At 45.3% G+C, this 9,217-nt stretch overlaps 1 pseudogene; it reads left to right on the top strand.

The window, feature by feature from the left end:
* Positions 1-1,227: 1,227 nt before the first annotated feature.
* Positions 1,228-8,197, top strand: LOC148139829 (uncharacterized; annotated as a pseudogene).
* The last annotated feature ends 1,020 nt before the right edge of the window (positions 8,198-9,217 follow it).

Raw genomic sequence — 9,217 nt, 5'->3', positions numbered from 1 at the left:
TAGTCTCAACACCCTTCCATCTTTGCAGCCAGTGAGGCATCCTGGATTGAGTGAATCAATAACATGCGCCCAGAAACCCAATCTCTTCACCCTGCTCGAACAACACTCTCTCCATTGGTTGGTCTACGGACTCTGCATAACTGACGGGAGAATCCCTAAAGATCTCCTGTAAGGGGATTTGGCCTTCAGCAAGACAGCAAAAAGGCGCCATATCTTCATTTCAAAGATGTCGGAAAGAGAGAGATGAAGTCACTGAACATGATCTTAAAGAGGCCGAAGGACATTGCAAGGGATCGCACTCACTGGAAGCTGGAATTACACAGAGGTCTAAAAAGAGGAGAAGTGGAGCAGGGACATGCTGCTGAAGAAAACCGCACCCGTCGAAATAAAATGTACCGTGACAACACCGGAGAACAGGGCTGCAGCTGAGACTGCCACTCCCGAGAAGGCATTAAAAGCCAAAATCGACGCTGCTCAACAAAGATCGAAGAAATATATCCCAGGTGCACATTCTTGGTCTTGCGAGAATAACGTATGCCAACGAAGGACTGTGCAAAACTTTACTTGAAAACCCTACATATATTCCTTTTCTCCAGCAGTAAATTCATTCTTTGCTGCCTTATCAATGCTACTACTCAACTAACAGTCGTTTCCCATTGATTTGTCGTAGACCTTTTTGAGCATCCCTTTCCATTGCCTGACAAAATTTTCCCATAAATATTCTTTGGTATATTGATCCGATTTTCTGCTTCCCGTATGAACATTAGATACTGCACTAAGCGCTCACTTTTAAATCTTAAGTGACACTTGTTATTTTGGGAGTGCAAGACGTCGTCTATCACTGTCACTCCAGTTTGGCTTTGGCGACACTGCAGTACGTTGTGCAGCATGGTGAAGCTGGAGAGTTGGGGTTCGCGGATGGATAATATCGTGACATATTGTTTTTGATGAAAGAACAGTATGGGAATTTTTGGAAGTTCGTGGGGTCGACAGGAAGAATAAGTAAGCAAGTTGGAGATTCATAAGTCACTTGATTACCAATCTCAGACCGCGTCTGCACCCATTGTCTCTGCATGCTCCTGCCCGACTGAACTCATCTCTACCTACCTCGACACTGTCCTATCCTCCCTAGTCCAGGAACTCCCCACATACGTTCGAGACACCACCTACGCTCTCCACCTCCTCCAAGTCTTCCGTTTGCCCGGCCCCCAACGCCTCATCTTCACCATGGATATCCAAACCCTCTACACCTCCATCCGCCAGAACCAGGGCCTCCAAGCACTCAATTATTTACTCTCCAGACGCCCCCAACAGTACACTTCCTCCGACACTTTCATTCGTTTGGCCGAACTGGTCCTCACCCTTAACAATTTCTCCTTTGAATCCTCCCACGTCCTCCAGACCAAAGGGGTAGCCATGGGCACACGTATGGGCCCCTGCTATGCCTGTCGCTTTGTTCGCTATGTAGAGCAGTTGGTCCTCCGTAATTACCCCGGCTCCACTCCCCACCTCTTCCTCCGCTACATTGATGACTGCATTGGCGCCAACTCGTGCTCCCGCGAGGAGGTTGATCAATTCATCAACGTCACCAACACATTCCATCCTGAACTTAAATTTACCTGGACCAACTCTGAAACCTCCCTCCCCTTCCTGGACCTCTCCATCTACATTAATGACGACCGACTTGACACTGATATTTTTTACAAACCCACCGACTCCCACAGCTACCTGGATTACACCTCTTCCCATCCCACCTCTTGCAAAAATGCCATTCCGTATTCCCAATTCCTCCGCCTCCGCTGTATCTGCTCCCAGGAGGACCAGTTCCACCACAGAACACACCAGATGGCCTCCTTCTTTAGAGACCGCAATTTCTCTTCCCACGTGGTTAAAGATGCTCTCCAACGCATCTTGTCCACATCTCGCACCTCCGCACTCAGACCCCACCCCTCTAACTGTAACAAGGACAGGACGCCCCTGGTGCTCACCTTCCACCCTACCAACCTTCGCATAAACCAAATCATCCACCGACATTTCCACCACCTCCAAACAGACCCCACCACCAGGAATATATTTCCCTCCTAACCCCTTTCCGCCTTCCGCAAAGACCATTCCCTCCGTGACTACCTGGTCAGGTCTACGCGCCCCGACAATCCACCCTCCCATCCTGGAACCTTCCCCTGCCACCGCAGGAACTGTAACACCTGCGCCCACACCTCCTCCCTCACCTCTATCCAAGGCCCTAAAGGAGCCTTCCACATCCATCAAAATTTTATTTGCACATCCACTAATATCATTTATTGTATCCGTTGCTCCTGATGCGGTCTCCTCTACATTGGGGAGACTGGGCGCATCCTAGCAGAGCGCTTTAGGGAACATCTCCGGGACACCCGCACCAATAAACCACACCGCCCCGTGGCCCAACATTTCAACTCCCCCTCCCACTCTGCCGAGGACATGGATGTCCTGGGCCTCCTTCACCGCCGCACCCTCACCACCAGACGCCTGGAGGAAGAACGCCTCATCTTCCGCCTCGGAACACTTTAACCCCAGGGCATCAATGTGGACTTCAACAGTTTCCTCATTTCCCTTCCCCCACCTCACCCTAGCTCCAAACTTTCAGCTCAGCACTGTCCCCATGACTTGTCTGAACTTGTCCTACCTGCCTATCTCCTTTTCCAACTATCCACTTTACCCTCTCCTCCCTGACCTATCAACTTCATCCCCTCCCCCACTCACCCATTGTACTCTATGCTTCTTTCTCCCCACCCCCACCCTCCTCTAGCTGATCTCTCCACGCTTCAGGCTCACTGCCTTTATTCCTGATGAAGGGCTTTTGCCCGAAACGTCGATTTCGAAGCTCCCTGGATGATGCCTGAACTGCTGTGCTCTTCCAGTACCACTAATCCAGAACCTGTTAAATGAGAGCTACCTTAGCGTATATTCTTCTGTTAATCATAACTGTAATCTGTAAACGGAAATGACTGCAATTCGTCATCAGAGACAATGCCTTTAGTTTTGTTTTGGGTGTATTCGCAGGATCTATATGTGAGCAATGCGAAATGCAACCAATAGTGTTCAATTTAAGCAACATCCTGATAACCCTTTTTGCACGGTCTCGAAAGCCTCACAGACGACCTTTAATACTGCGTACAGTACTGGATGCAACAAATCAAACGTGGCCTAAATTAAGGTTTTTATGAGCTGTAAGATTACTTCCTCAATTTTATACTCTGTGCCTTCAATATCAAGGCAAGGACAACATCGCCATGCAAGTGGACTGAAACTTTACAACCCACTTTATTTTCAGTAACGAAACCTTTGGACAAACCAATGGAATACACATGGGATCACCCGTATCAGGATTGTCCGCAGAGGCAGTAATGTAGAAACTCGAACAAACAGCTCTGCCGGCCATCCAGCCCAAACATTGGGCCCACCATGTCGATGACACCTTTGTCATCAGTAATCAGAACAAATTAGTGGAAACCTTCAAGACCATAAATAATTGGAATAAAGTTGACAAAACAGGAGGAAAACAACAACAAACTCCCATTCCTCAATGTCACAGTGGAGCGAAGAGCCAATGGGCAGCTTCAAAAGTGTCTCGACAGGAAAACAACACACCTGGACCAAATATTGAACAACGAAGCAAATATCCCAGCACCCATAAACTAAGCTGCATAAGATTATCACTTCAATGAGACAGCACACACTGCGACATAGAGAAACTACGATGAGCGGAGTAAAATCACACCCTCGGCATATTGAAAAAGATCGTCTACTTCTCAGCAACAAACACAAACAAGCAGACAAAACTCACGCAGTAACGCTAGCCACTCGTCTCTACATCAAAGGTACATCTGATATCATTGCCGGACTATTCAGACTTCTTGTCGTCATGGTAACTCACAAACCACAAACTCACCAAACAGCAACAAATGGACGTGAAAGACCCCATATAGATAACAAGCAAAACTAACGTCATTTATGAAGTACCTTGCACGAATTGTAACATACACTACATTCGACAAATAGACAGGATACCAGATACATGAAATCAACTGACCATAAAAAGACATGGTCCACTCTCACTTGTATCCTGACATAGAGAGGAGGAAGGACACCATTTCGTTTGGGATAACAAATCCGTCACGGGGAAGCCAAACAGAGACAGACATGAGATTTCCTCGAAGTGTGGCATTCCAGCCAGAATTCTATCAACAAACATATAGACTCATACCCCATTTACCACCTTATGAGAAAGATAACAGTACATGAAATCCACAGAGGAAAGGGCATCACCACAGGAAATGGCATAACCAACCCAAACAACCCTAAATGCATGAATGAAAGTGAGTCACGAAAACGACTGCTTCATCAAAGGCTCACTGATGATTTTACTGAGTTTGGTGATGAAAGATCTGAAAATGAACCTTTCAATTCAGCGTGCAAACTTACATCCAGAACCTCAATCTGAATCTCAAAATCTTCTCAAAGCTCGCATGCCTCTACTCAGCCCTGTCAGACATTCCCAAGAAAAGGGCCAGCACGCGGTTAACTACAGGGTAAAATTATCTTGCACTGACTCCATCAAACACTCCCATTACAGGAGAAACACGGGTTAAGGTACAGGGAAATGCGCCGTCTACACTGTCTCCGATTGTACACTCCCAATGCAGTTACAGCACGGGGTAAAATGTTGAGTAACGTCCATTCTATGCTGTCACAATTTTCTTGTTGCTACTCAAGCTATTATCCATACCACTTTGAATATCATCGAAATAATTTACGTGCAATACCAGAAACAGAGTTTGGAATACTGGTCCTTACAATCAACCAGAGATTTCTTATGCAGGTCATAAGTATCGACGAGGAAGGGGTACGGGATGGGCGATTTGATGGAATAGATAGGGGAACTGATTTCATTGACGAGGATCAGTTATCTGAGGGCTCTGATTTCAAGTAATGGCTGAAAGTTAGATTCGCATTTACATTGCCTCGCTTTCTTATCTGCCTGATAAATCTGCCCTGAAATGGAAATTAATAGACAGCAGAAATTGGGATGGGTGCTGGGGATGGCTTAACATTTCGCCTTTGAGGGAGACACATTCAATATGACAAATACCTGAATCAATAGGCAGCAGGACTCGAACCTGCGCAGAGAAAACTGAAAAACATAATCGCATTATCCACGCCGCCATGCCCACAGCACTGAGCATGCACTTCTCATTTCTCCTACAAATTCCTGGAATGGACCCAACAGTATAAATGCGCACAGAGTTCTGTATACTAGATCAATCACTCATATCTTTCTCTCTCGCTTTTTTCCCCTGCGTGTTCCGTTCCCTGAGGGGTTAAAAAAGAATTTTAAGTTCTCAAACTCCCATCAGGTTGGTTATGTATGCTTGTATTAAGGTCATTCGTCATAGTAACAGTACTAGTTCATTCAGCTCATAATGTGTTCGTCACTATTCAATGAGATAAAGCTCACCTGATCATCCTCAAGTCAACTCTCGTACCTTTTCCCGAAAGTGATAAAATATCTGTTTTTCTCAGCCTTGAATATCATTGAACAAGCATAGCATTCAGTGTCAAATATTTTCATTTAACCTTGCACTCTGCCAGATGAAATTACATCGCATCTCAATATGAAATGCGTTACTCCTTGTTCTGTGATTACACCCTTTGCCCGAGAATATCCCACCTGTGAAAACAACCGTTCTGCATCTACCCTACTTGATAATTCCAAACAGACATTGATGAAGGGCACTGGACTCCAAACTCTGATGCTGCTAAATTTGTACGGAATCCGCTGTTGTTTGGTTTATTTAATCCTGAATATTCGTTAAAGTTTCAAAAAAGATATTTTTTCTTCTTTTGTCGCACTTTGGCTGTGAGATCTCAGACAGAAGATTTAGCCATTTCATTCTGTTCGTTCCAACTTCTATGAGCTGCTCTGTCTTTGCTGGTCATTTTGGAATTTGTGTAAGAACAATGAATTCTGACTCGCTGTCCGGTCATTTAATGGGTGCCGTGACTGCAAATGCTCTACAGGCTACCGGCGGTAACACAAGGGAAGCTGCAGGAAAAGCTTGCCCTTTTTTCCCCATGACATTGCCTTCTACGTTTTCTTTTCATTTAAGTGAATGTTAATCCGAGAGAAGTTTCTGCAAAAGAATGGTTGTCACGTCATATGAAAATGCAGAAACAGCCCATCAGCCCAGATTCAGCACTTCGGCTCCAACGATTTTTCTTCAGAATTGATACTGAACTCCCTCGAGGAGACAGATCCCATTCACCACTCCGTCGTATTTTCAGGCTCCATACAGAAGGCAACCACCATAATAAAAAGCATGTTCTTGTTAAAGAGAGAACGAATTCAGATACTCCCCAATCATTCGGTACCTAACCCCTTTTTGTCCTGCCAAAGTAGAACATCCCTCACATCATTGCTTCTTGGTCGTCTGTGTGGTGGTCCTCAAGTTTCTGTAACGACAGACAGGTACATGAATTTCAAAACACAGAAGAGATACACGCTGACCTCTGAAAGAAATTGAATAACGTGAAGACAACTGCAGCATGAAATGTCAATTACTTTGTAGTTTGTTGAAGTTACCAGCGCATGCAAGTCCGCAAAAGCCATTGTAAGATTTGAAATCAAGAACTATGGATGACAAGGCTCCACGCCAGCCACTGAAATATATAACCTACAGTACAGCAATATTTCTAATATGGACAACATCAGACTGTATTTTGATGCTATCAAATTCATAGATGGGGAAATTACATCAGCTGAACAGGTCTCGAAATGTTCGCACTGAAACACGATCACAAGTAATGTAAACTGCAATATAACACATGTCTGGCCAGTGCACGTAGTAACTCTGGTAAACCTGATGTAATAAGATTGGTCGAAGGCCGACAGGCTAATATACAGCCTGATGGGAGCATGGGAATCAGGTATGATCTCGATTGACATCCGCAATTGTGTGTTAACTTCAATTGACAGAGTACATTAGAATCTGAGGCATAAATGGTTCTCATTTTCGGTTCAGTCTGTTTTCCATCATTGTGAGACTGACAGCTCAATACGTCACTGGAGAGGCTACCATCTTCAGTCCCCAGATAGTTCCACTGATGAATTTATTCGGAGCCTGGAACCCAGTTGAACAAACAAGTTTCAGTAAAATCTGCCTTATGTTCATAGCTCCTTGAGGGTTTCACAGAATGAACACAGGCGGTCGATGTTGCTGGTACGAATAAATAATAGTGACTCCAGCTAGAGTCATAGAAATACATTAAAAGCAGGATTTCGCCCGCTGAGTGACTGAATTTCCATGATCAACCTCTGAAAATCGGAAAATATAAGAGCTGTGGATATTACAAACTCAGGTTCAAATTATGAAGGGGAAATGAGAGAAACTTTACAATGTGTTCACAATAAGCTGTCAGAAAATAAACCCTGAAAAGCCACATTGTGCTCTCTACTCTGTAAAAGGAACGTAGATATTTGAACACCATTGTTCTATTTCCCACCTTCAATAACCTACCCTGTTTCTGGATGCTGTTACGTCCTTGTCTTGTGTCCCCCATGTCGCTTTTATACCTGGACGGGGTGAACTGTATGTCAATGAATGGAAACTCTGCGCGCTGGGTCACAACTTAATGGATAGTATCGGCCCGTTTTAAAGAGATGGCAACAGTTATATCTGTATTGGTACTTTTTTTTTCAGGTGCCGTGGATAACGTTGGCTGGGACAACGTTTCTTGTCAATTCCTAATTGTCCTCGGTAAGATGGTTGTGAGCAGCCTCCTTGAGCCGCTGCCACACTGGGAGGGTAGGAATACCAGGAGTACATTTGGGAAGGGGGTTAATGGAATTCTGACATCTTTAGAAGTCAGCGTGATGACTGACTTGGTCGGGCAGTAACAAGTGGTCTGACCTGGTGTCTCGATTGACTGTGTTAACGGTATCTGTTACTATCAACAGAGAACCATCTTTTTCCACTTTGGTTGCACCATGAAATTTATCAGTATCCTTTACTTGCCGCATGACGACGTGGAAGTTGTGGTAATGACGAATGGTTCCATCATCGACACATTTCCCATTCGGACCTTAGAACGGTTGTTCTCGATCTACCTCGTTGTAATACTTCACCCCACCGCCGACATGTTCCCGCTGGAGTGGGACTAACCTGCAGGAACAGAGAACATTAGTCAACCTCAACCGCCTTTTAACCAGAACCAGACTTAACTCAACACTGTCATCGAGCGGCATGACGTGGATGCTGTTGGTGTGTGCGCTATCTCAGATGGGAAACTCAAAATTGCTATCAGCATCATGAAAGAGACAAAGAAAAATATGGATTTCACCTGGAACGTCCTCAGAATGAAGGCGCTCCACGACACTGGCCCGGTTTTGAGGAACAAACTCGATTATTAAGCTCCATTATGAGGTGTTTTTCCTGCCAATACCTGGACAGTATTCTGTCAACCACAACCGATATTGATGAAGAGATTAGTACTGTCTCCTGTGTGCGAGCACAACCTCCGGCCTTCTGAGCGAAACGCTGTTCGAGAACAACAGCATTAGATCTGGTACCAAGCTTATGGTTTACAGAGATATAGTTGTTGCTGTACACCGATAAGGCTCTGAGATGTGACAGTCTACAGCATGACGCTCAAGCCGCTGGAGCGGTCATGCCAACGCTATCTGGGCAATAACCTGCAAATCTATTTGGAAGGAAGGCAAATGTCCTCAACCAGCCCAACAACCCCAACATTGCGGCACATACCAAACTTCACTGGATGTGATGGGCAGGGCATGTCGTCAGCATGAATGACACGAGACGCCAAGAAGATGCTGTACTCTCAGTTTCTGAACGGCAGATGAGTGCCAGGTGGAGAGAGGGAGAACTTGAATAATACATTCAAGGCCTCACAGATGAAGTGTAAAAGTACCACAGGCATTTAGGAATCACTGGCGCAAGACCGTCCAAATTGGGGGAGCAGTGGCAAGGCGTCGTGCACCTTGAGAATTGCCGTCAGAAAGAAAATGGAAGGCAAGCAACAATAGCGAAAGGATCACATTGTTGTACCCACTGCTCTCTGTGACCACGACCTACGCCAATTATAACACAAAAAATAGCTAGGTGGCTGGAAGAAAGCAGCAAGCCAGGCAACATCAGGAGTTGTCGAAGTCGATGCTTTGAAA

Source organism: Chiloscyllium plagiosum, unplaced genomic scaffold (genome assembly GCF_037043375.1).
Source record: "Chiloscyllium plagiosum isolate Xiang-an unplaced genomic scaffold, Cpla_swu_hap1 HiC_scaffold_37, whole genome shotgun sequence".
NCBI lineage: Eukaryota > Metazoa > Chordata > Chondrichthyes > Orectolobiformes > Hemiscylliidae > Chiloscyllium > Chiloscyllium plagiosum.
The sequence above is the reverse complement of the archived record's forward strand: the minus strand, read 5'-3'. Positions and strand labels throughout refer to the sequence as shown.